At 30.2% G+C, this 11,257-nt stretch overlaps 1 non-coding gene across 1 annotated transcript; it reads left to right on the top strand.

Annotated features, from left to right (window-relative positions):
• The first annotated feature begins 461 nt into the window (after positions 1-461).
• On the top strand, positions 462-542 carry BDBG_17301. The gene has a single exon. It is a non-coding gene; the product is annotated as a tRNA-Leu (tRNA).
• Positions 543-11,257: the final 10,715 nt, after the last annotated feature.

Raw genomic sequence — 11,257 nt, 5'->3', positions numbered from 1 at the left:
TTTTAGACTATTTTTAAATTTTTAAAAAGTAATGCTATTTGATAATGCTCAAATGAGATTTAAAGTTATTTAAAGCAATAAAAATAATTTAAATTGAGAAGTGAAAATCATGGTTTCATTTGAAAAATGTGACAAGAGTAGACAGTAAGTTTCACTGAAATAGTATAGAACTGCTATCTAATGTTAACACTGTGTAATGAGATCAGTTGAATTGATAATAAGACTATTAAAAATTCGGGTTCTCATTTCAGACAAAGTGACAGGGTCAGTCTAGACTAGACAACTACAGGAGAAAATTAAGTTCAAACTTGAAATTTCAAACACAGTTTAAAAAACATTGAAAATTTCTAGTACAATCACTGACTCTTTATTTTACTCTTCTTCTTTTTCTACTTCTTCTTCTTCTTCTTTAAATCAGAAGAAATTATATTCTCAAACAGCTGAATCTACTGTCTCTAAACGCCAGCGTGGCCCAGTTGGTAAGACTGGTAACCAAGGCCGCACACATTAGAAGTGTGTGAGTTTGAATCTCACTGCTGGCATCTGCCACTTCTTACCCATGAAAGCCCCCATGTAATAGAGGCTGAGCCTAATTAGTAAGGCTTGGTATGGGATAGAACTTTCTACTGCAAGCCAAGTCACTAGTTAAGCAAGATTCTGTGAACACTCATCAGAGCTGGTATAGAATGTCAATGTCTCACTATTCTACTGTACACTTGTCAAGATTCTAACAATATAGAGTCAAGCCTAATGTAGTGATTATATACTACTTAAGTGAGTCTCTAACTAGAGCTGTCATCAGAGCCTAGCTCTCTCTCAAATACAGAGAATGATTTTGAAAATCATCTGACTAGCAGATCTAGACATGTATCTAGGCTCTAGACAGAGCATTCTGATAGGCTAGAGCCTGCAAGCTCTCTGTCAAGCTCTGATACTGATAGAGAGAACTGCAGTCATCAAGTCTATGATTAGTCTCTAACACAGGGTGAGGTTACAACAGCTGATTGATAGACCTATAAGCATCTAATAGAGCTGAGATCAGCAACTGAAAGCTTGGTGTGTATATCATCAAGTGAGCAGTGACAGTCACTAACTAACATCTCTGAAAATTAGTGACTGGCCTGAGAGAACAGACATGATGATTGATTAATTATAGAGAATTAAATGTAATTAGCTTAAGATGCATTCTGCGGGTGGCTAGCGCCTGTAGTCTCATAAAAGAGGAAATTGTTTGAAAGAGGCATGAATATTCTCTGATAGTCAAGCTGCTTTAAAAAGACTTAGAAATAGTCAGATTTATAATAATTAAATGAATCTTGAACTGATCTTAAACTCTGTTTTGAAAATTCAAAAGAGAAGAACATCAAAGCTGATAATTCATCTGTACTGAGTTCCTGCTCATATGAATATTCATGACAATGAATTGACTGATACAGCTGTAAAAAAGAGTGTAGAATTAAGCAGATCTATTCAAAAAATTATGTTCTGATCTTTTATAAAGAGAAAAATAAAAGAATCTTGTTTAGATAAGTGAAATGAAAGCTGGTAGAAATAAAAGAAGAGTATACATTATTCAAGATTTGAAACAAAACTCAAGTGAAAATCTTGTTCAATTAAATGTAAAAAGAAAATATTCTCATCTATAATACAGCTGAAACTAGGATATAGCTATTTCAAATCTTATATACAAAGATTTGATGATAGATTTGACTCAATAGAATGCTCATTCTGCAATACAAATGAGAATTCTGAGTATATTATAATACACTGTGCATTATACAATAGTCTCAGAGTCAGATTGAAAGAGAAGTATGATCTAAATCAATTAAATATGAGATTCTTATTCTCAACTGAGACAGAAATTAAATACTTAATAGACTTTCTATCAGAAACGCAAGCAGCTATAAGAAAATGACTAAATTCAGAATTATCTGAATATGAAGAGGAGGAAACAAATCAGATATAGTCTGTTAAAACAGCTATATACTATCTTTTAATAATTTGTTTTATTACAGTCTTTCTTTACTTTATCTTTTCCTTTCAATTTCTTTCTGTCTATCTATTTAATGTGTCTATCTTTAAGACTGTGTTCTCTTTTCCTTTGTCATGATATTGTCAAATGATTTCAAAGTATCAGAAGATGTTAAAACACTGCAATTTGTAAACAGTTTTTGTATTCTGGGCTGGAATTTTCTGATTTTGCATATCTGAAATTGATGAATGTATAATAGTTAACTTTACAGATATAGGAAAAACCCTGAGAACTAAAAGTTCTCAGGTAGATGTCATAGTCTCTGACTGCATACATCTATAATTGAAGAATAATAATAATAATAATACTGTCTCTAAACCTGTTATATCAAAATCTGCTTAAAATTCTGAGAAAAGTAAGAAGAATACTACTCATGCTTCTATTCATAGAAAAGTGAAGAAAAAATTGCAAAAAGAGAAAAACTTTCAAATCTTCAGAAATAGAAGACTTATTCTCAAAGTCTCAAATCAGAACATCTTACAGAGAAACAAGCTAAACTCAAATCTTATTTTCAGAATCAGAAATGAAATTAATCAGCAGTTCTTTTCTCACTTAATAACTCATATTAAAGTTCACAAATCAGTTATAGCTTCAATTGAGTCATTCTTTTTTAAAACCTTTATCATTCTGACTATAATGTCTGAATTCAGTGCAGAATTTCTTTTTCAGAATGAGAATCTCTGAAAACTAATAGTAAAATCTTTGTTAAACACAATAATTCTATCTGAGAGAGATAAAAAGTGAAACAAATTCATTCTTTATAATATTTCAGTTGAAATTTTTGACTGTAAAGAAGAAATGCTACTTCTCAAAAATGAATTAGAAGAATACAACTCTATTCAACTGAGAAAAGAGCCTGTGTGAGTAAATTCAATTGAGTTCAGACAAAGCAGAAGAAATGCCTTTATTCTAGTAAATATTAAAACACTTGAATAATCAAAGATCTATAAAGTAAGAGTAGCAGATTTGAAAATAAGAGTTCATGAATATAAAGACTCAAAAATGAATCTCAAAGCTTAAACACAGTGTTCAAACTGTGAAAGATATGAATACTTTGTAATCTCTTATTTTAAAGACTTAAAATATGCATTCTGTGCTAGAGATTATAAAATGAGTGAGTATAAATGTGAAATATGCTTAATAAGAGATGAAATATATTAATACACTCTGCTAAAATACTCTAATTGCAAAGAAAAACATATCTCTAGCTTAAAAGAATATATGTTTACTTTAAGAACTCAAAAGAACTGAAGAAAAGATGAACCTCAAAGTCAATCTAGAACTTAAGAAAATAGTCAAGTCAGTAAATCTACAACTGTAAGCTTAAAAAGAAGAAACTCTCAACTATCTAAATCTTCAAACTTCAATTCTTCAGCTAAATGTAAATAGAATTTGAATTCTTAAACTTCTGTTAAGATTAGAGAATTGAGAAATGACTCTAATAATAAACTAGATATAATGTAAGCAGTTGAGATTTCTACTTTTCAAAATAGTTATAATCTACTATCTGATAATAGTGATTAGATTTCACTCTATCTCTACTCTCTTTTAGTATGAATATACAACAAAAATAACAAAAAAAGTATAAAAACTCTTCAAAAAGCATATTTATTCAAAATAATATGAATAGAAACTGTGGCGGGCTGCGCCCGATCAATCATATAGACTATTTCATTACACTCCACAGATTCCTACCGCTTCATTCTCAATCGCCGATCCTCGGCCGCTTCATTCTCGATCGCCGATCCTCAGCTGCTACAAACATGTATAAATTCTTCCGCTCTGAAGCTCCACCGCGTACACCACCACATACATGTAAAAATATTCACTTTAATCAGTGTCTCTCTCACTTTCTCTTTCATTTCCTTCTTTAATGTTTTTCACTTTGTTATATAAGACCTATATATTATACTGATCTATTCAGTGTAGGCCTCTTACACTTGAAAAACATTCATTATCTTCTTATTAGAAATGATTACTCATCAAGATATCTGAACATGTAACAATGTGTAAGAAATAGAGAAACAGTTAAATAGTTAAGTGAACACTGAGTTCTCAAATAGAAGCTTGCTCATCAATTACTCTGACTCTGTAACAAGATTCTATAAAGAGAGTAAGATCTTACAAGAGAATATCAGTGAAAGACCTGAGAGTTCTGCCACTTCAGACATATGAGATTTTCATACAATTACACTTTCACAGATCTTATACATCTGACAATCAATATAATTATGTCTAACAATAATATGAGAGAACTCTTAAATTCAAATATAGATGTGATATCACAGTGACTCTGAGCAATGTTGAAATTACAACAGTAATAGATAGCTGATATGCATGCAACTCAACAACTTCAATATGAGAAAATTCAATGATTAACTTAACAAGAAATCATGCAATTTCAATATCTACAGAATTGAATATAAAAGTGCTCAAAGAACACTCAGATACTTCTGCATATTTCAATGCTTCTGATCTCACTCTCTACTTATCATGAAGAATAAAAATGCTCATGAAACTGAGTGTAGATGAAGATGTCATCAGTTCACTAACTAATCAAGATTGATATATCAATGAATGATTGAAGAATTGCATAAAACAGAAGTTTCATTCATGAATAAAAGCATGTGAATCAGTGTTATGAACACCTGACAATATCATCAAACATCTTAATATTCTGTTTCAAGACACTGCCATATAACAGAAAGTATTAGATTGATTACAGAGTGTCTGACAGAGAAACATTTCTCTCATAACATTCATTTCTAACTTTGATATCAAGATTCTAGAAGCAGATAATCAATCTTAAGAGAATTAAATAAAGATTAGCATACTTAAGAAGACCTTAACTTTTGAACTGTTACAGACTCTTGTAAGCATAGATAAAGACCATACTTATGAAGATTTCTGCATACAACTTCAGACATTGAATGATTATCTTATCAAGCTTAAGAGTATACAGAACAGTGACAGAAGATGTTACACTTATACATCTACACTAAGAAATAACTCAGTCACTTATACATCTGTGCTGAGGAATAACAGCAATGATGCAGATGCTATGAACTGAATAGATTGAAATATCTATATATAAGTAAGAGTTTTCACTCTTCAAACAGGCTTCTGAGTCTCTGAGATCACTTCTGAAGAAGTCACTGACTGATGTCAATGTGAAGTATGCATCAACTGCAATTAATCAGAACACATCACTTTCAACTGCTGATTAACCTATGTATCTTCTTATTCAAGAGAAAGATCAGTGTCTTCTCACTCAAAGAATGAATCAGCACCTGTCTGTGTCAATCACATTGCAGTGAAGAAAGATTTGAAAGATAACTATGAGAATACTCTGATGAAACAGGGAAAAGATTAGCTTCTGTTTAAATTTATCAACAGTAGCTTGAAGAGATCAGATGATAATAATTTGAAGAAAAGATAGAAATGAATGTAATTCTTGTATCTACTGTGATGAATAACATATATAATTTGAAGGCTATGATAGATAGTGATCTATGTCACTATGCAATAATTAAATCTTCAGTTATAAGATATTACAATCTTCAGTATATTCTCTTATCAAGGCCCTGAGTCCTTACAGAGTTCAATGACTGTAAAGATGTTTATTCCTGTTACAGAATGAAGTTGATCATAGATGTAAGAGAACATCAATATAAAGATGTCTACACATATAAAGTTGATAATCTTGCTTATAATCTTATATTAGGACTTGTCTGACTATCTGAACAAGACATCTTATTGAACAGTTGAAACAGAAGCTTAATATTCTCTAATAATGATAGAATTCATGAAGATGACATTCACAAGATCATGAATCTGACACAGATCTCTGTCAATATGTATAAAATACTCTGAAAAAGAAGTTGCTGACAGCAGAATCATATGACAATCTATTTCATTGATCTGACTGATATTAAAAAGGCTCTAGAAAAGTTATCTTATATTATAATAACAGATTCTTGTATGAAACTCTCTCAGTACTATCATGAATATCTAGATATCTTCTGATAAGATAATATTATAAATATATGTCTCTTATGAGATTCTGAAGTGAATCACAGTATTAAGTTAGAGAAGAAGAATAATAAGAATTCTGAACTGTCATGAGATCTTCTTTATAACATGTTCTGAGATGAACTCCTTCTTCTTTAAAAGACACTCAATGATCTATTGAATAAAGAATTCATACACATTAGTAATTCTTTCACTGCAGTCTCTATTCTCTTTGCAAAGAAACCAGGTGAAGAACTCTGATTCTGTATGAACTATTGAGAACTGAACAGAATAACAAAGAAAGATCACTATCTGCTATCTCTTATCAATGAAACTCTAGCTCACATTGAACAAGCTCAATGATTTATAAAACTAGATATTATCATCATGTTTTATAAGATCTGCATCACTGAAGAAGATGAGTGGCTTATAGCATTTCAAACATGATATAACCTCTTTGAATAAGTAGTTATTCTCTTCAGACTGGCTAATGCTTTCAGTATATTTCAGAAGTATATCAACTGAGCACTCTGAGATTTTCTTGATGAATTTGTATCTGTATATCTCAATGACATTCTCATCTTCACTGATGAATTCAGGAAAGAGTATCAAGAACATGTACAGAAGATATTACAACAACTATAAGAAGCAGAACTATGAATAGATATTGACAAGTATGATTTTAAAGTCAAGAGTATTAAATATCTGAGTTTTATTATAGAAGCTGATAAGAGAATTCAAATGAATTCTGAGAAAGTCTTCATTATTCTTGAATGAGAAGCTCTGTATACTGTGAAAGATATACAAAGCTTTATTGAATTTACTAACTTCTATCAGTGATTTATATAAAACTTCTCAGATATTATGAGATCACTTACAGAACTTATTAAGAAGAACTCAGTATTTCAGTGATCAGTAAATACTGAAGCTGTATTTATATAGATAAAGAAGATATTCATTAACATCTCTCTGCTAATGATATTTCACTCTGATTGTGAAACAGTTGTTGAAGCTGATTTCTCTGACTATATAATAGAAGAAGTGATATTGTAATATAATAATGAAGATATTCTATAATTATGTGTCTTCATGTCTAAGAAACTGAGTTCTGCTGAATGCAATTATGAGATCTATGATAAGAAACTTCTCATAATTGTATACTGTCTAGAAGAGTGCATCTCTAAACTTCAAAGTATCTCTGAATTTGAGATAATCATAGATTATAAGAATCTCAAGTACTTTACAATCATCTGTAAACTCACTGAATAACAGATATAATAATCTGAATTGCTAAGCTACTTTTATTTAATGATACACTATCACCTCAGTAGTCAGAACTTGATGACAGACACTCTCTTATGATGAGAACAAGATATACTGTCTGATATAACAGACATACACTGAATGAACTGAGAACACCAGCTCTTAGATTTGAAGATATTGATTGATTAAGATAGAACAACTCATAGCACTATACACATTTCTCTGATTAGAATATCTTCTCTTCAAACTAATACTGATATTAACATCTTCAATTGTTCTACACTGAATAAACTGTGGTATACAGCAGCTCAGGCTGATAAACTTCTTCAGACTCTCACTAAAGCAGTATATCAAGAAGCATTCTAATTTTTCTCAGAGCTACATATAAGAACTGATATCTTAAAATATTCAATCAATGATAATAACATTCTACAATTCTGTGAACAACACTGAGTCTCTTACTCTTAACTCTTATACACTCAGATAATACAAGAGATGTATAATTCATATATAATCAGTTATTCAGGCTGTGAACAACTGTATAAAATAGTCTCTCAAGAGTTGTACTGATCTGAGATATTAAACAGTATCAGATACTTCATCTAAAACTGCAATTACTGTTATTCTATTATCTTATGAAAGAACTGTAGAAAAGATCTATTAAAATCACTCAATATCTCTGACAGAATCTAATGAGATATAGTAATTGACTTCACTGTTAATCTATCTAAGAGTAAGAATTATAGAAACATTCTGATCATTGTAAATTAATTGAGTAATAATATAATATTAAAATCTTATAATAAGATGAATACTGAACAAGTTACTGAAGCTTTTCTACAGAGCCTGTTCTATCAGATGCATGAATTACTAAGATCTGTAGTATCAGATCAGAGCTGTCAATTTATAAGTACTCTCTGAACAAGAATCTGTTAAGTTCTTCAGATTATATATTATCTGTGAACTATCTATCACTCTGAGACTGATGATACATTGAAATGAATAATTCAGACTGTGAAGAATTATCTTTATAAGTTCTGTAACTACTTACAAGATGATTGATATAATCTTCTTCTACATACAGAGATTACTAACAATGATTGAGATGCTGTTTTAATAGATATAAGTCTGTTCATTCTTATACACAGATATCACATAAAAGTGTTGAATCTTCTAGAGATTACACAGTTTACACTGAACCTCTGCAGTTCAATCCAGATCACTGATAATATAGTAATGAAGCTCAGAGATATTCATAACTGAGCAGAGGTCTTCATGATGACCGCGAAACAAGATCAAGAGAATCAAATTAATATTCAATGAGATCCCGCAGAGCAGTATAAGATAGAAGATCTTGTGTAATTGAATCTCAAAAATATACAGATCACATGTTCATCTTGTGTACTAGATTATCACTATATCAGGTATAAAGTGATAGAAGTTCTAGATAGTCACAACTACTGTCTTAACACATCATTAGAGATTCATGATGTCTTTTACACAAGCTTACTTCAGTATGCTGCTACTGACTCATTCTCTTTGCAACTGATTTCTGACTGACAGCTGCCAGAGATCATAGAAGAAGATAATGAACTTGAGTGAGAAATTAAAGATATTATCAATGAGAGACCCCACGGCCGCAGCTGATAATATCTTGTGAAATAAATCAGCTATAATCACCTGACCTGGACTCTGAGTTCTGCATTGTCTGATATCACTGTTCTTGACTGATGAGAAGAAGAGAACTAATGTGGTGGGCTGCGCCCGATCAATTATATAGAATATTTCATTACACTTCACAAATTCCTACTGCTTCATTCTCAATCACTGATCCTCAGCCGCTTCATTCTCAATCACTGAGTCTCAGCTGCTACAAATGTGTATAAATTATTCCACTCTGAAGCTTCATCATGTACATCATCACATATGTGTATAAATATTCACTTCAATCACTGACTGTTGCACTTTCTCTTTCTTTTCCTTCTTTAACATTTCTCACTTTGTTATATAAGACCTATATATTATACCGATCTATTCGGCGTAGACCTCTTACAGAAACTCAAATTGCATTCATTCTTATCTTCAAATTACATTTGAATAAAAAGTGAATTTTATACTGCTTCAGAAATTAAATTTTGATGCTGAGTAAAAATACATCATTTCTCATTCAAGCTACTACTACTTTCTATCTCAAAAGTCTGAGATAAAGTCAAGAGTAGTTATCTATGAAAGAAAGAGATCAAGATATTAATTTAATTTAAGATTTAATATCGTGACTAACTTTGATATTCTGATGAGTGATATTATAGAAAAAGAGAATGAGTTTAATACTATACAGCTTATAAATATCTATAATGAAAAGTTATTAAAGAAAAATAACAATATCTGAACAACTAATAGAGGATTTCTGAACATAACTTCATTAAGAAACTCTATAATTATAGAAGATTTCAATGCACATTATGTCTAATGAAATTCAGAATGCAAAAGAGTAGTAAGAACAGATAATCTGATTAAATAAATCTTTAAGCATTCAATAGATCTAGTTAACAAGTCTGATCAATAAACATTGTTTAGAAAAAATATGAAACAGAAATCTATTATAGATTGAATCTTAATATTATAAAATCTAATTGAAAAAAGACTTGTCAACTGATTTATTAATTCAAATGAGATATCAGAATCAGATTATGAGATTATTCAATTTAATATTGAACTGAGTGAAAAATAAATGAGTGAAAATCCTCTTCTCTCTAATCAGTTTAACTTTAAAAAATGTGATTGAAAGACAGTTGAAGAAAGTATAAAACTGTTAAAATCTCAAAGACAGAGTAAGCTATATTGAAATCCTGATCAAGATATCTCAAATAAAATACTTAAGAATAGAGTGAAGCTTATTACATCTATTATTCTAACAAGTGTTAGAGATAATATTTCAAAGAGAAAATCTTCTGAGTATTCAAAATCTTGATAAAATAGAAATATCTCATCTAAAAGAAAAGAATTAGCTACTGCTAGAAGAGATTGAAAGAATGATATAATATCTAATAAAGAGTTCAAAGCTGTCAGAACAGAATATTTTTCAGATATTAAAAGAGCTAAAACATACTGCTGAAACAAATTTCTTAAAGAAGTATAAGAAAAGAAAGTTTTTAAAGCTTTCAACTATACTGAAACAAGAAGTGTAGTAAAACTTTCAGTTTTAGAATATGAGTTTCAGAATGAATTATATACAGTAAATTCTTTTGAGAAAAAATATTAAGCTTTAATGAGAATTCTCTTTCAAAAGTCATCAGATTCAGATTCAGAGAAAGAAAATATATCACTTTATAACTATATTGATGAAAATGACTGAGAATGATCTGAGCTTATACAAGATAAATTAGAGTCAGTTATCTTGTCAAGTGTAGTTAAAACAGCTGCAGGGCCTGATTCAATCAATCACTTAATCATTCAAAATACATACTTCTACTTAAAGAATGAATATTTTGAGCTCTTTTTCAATCTCTTGTATAATGAATATGATTCTGAATACTGAAGAGAAGTCACTGAAGTGATTCTTATAAAATTTAATAGAAAAACTTTAATTTCTAAGTTATATAGAGTAATATCTCTATTGAACTGTTCAGAAAAGATTTTAGAAAAAATAATAGCTACTTAAATATTTTTTATAAGCTTTATTAATAATTCTCTTCTATTCAGTGAATAAATGAAAGATAGAAAATAATACTCTGTAATTAACTACAGTTCTCTCACTTATTTATGATATTTAAATAGTAAAGCACGAAGATCTGATCTCAGCTACAGCAACTATTGATATAGCAGAAGTACGTACTCATGTGCGCAGTCAGAGTTAATTCAGGCTTTGAAACTGTACGCATTACTCTATCTAAAAATCAGCTCCGTTCCATCAGGGCAGCATCTCAGCTGTCGTGATGCAACAGACGCATG

Source organism: Blastomyces gilchristii (genome assembly GCF_000003855.2).
Source record: "Blastomyces gilchristii SLH14081 genomic scaffold supercont1.12, whole genome shotgun sequence".
NCBI lineage: Eukaryota > Fungi > Ascomycota > Eurotiomycetes > Onygenales > Ajellomycetaceae > Blastomyces > Blastomyces gilchristii.
The sequence above is the reverse complement of the archived record's forward strand: the minus strand, read 5'-3'. Positions and strand labels throughout refer to the sequence as shown.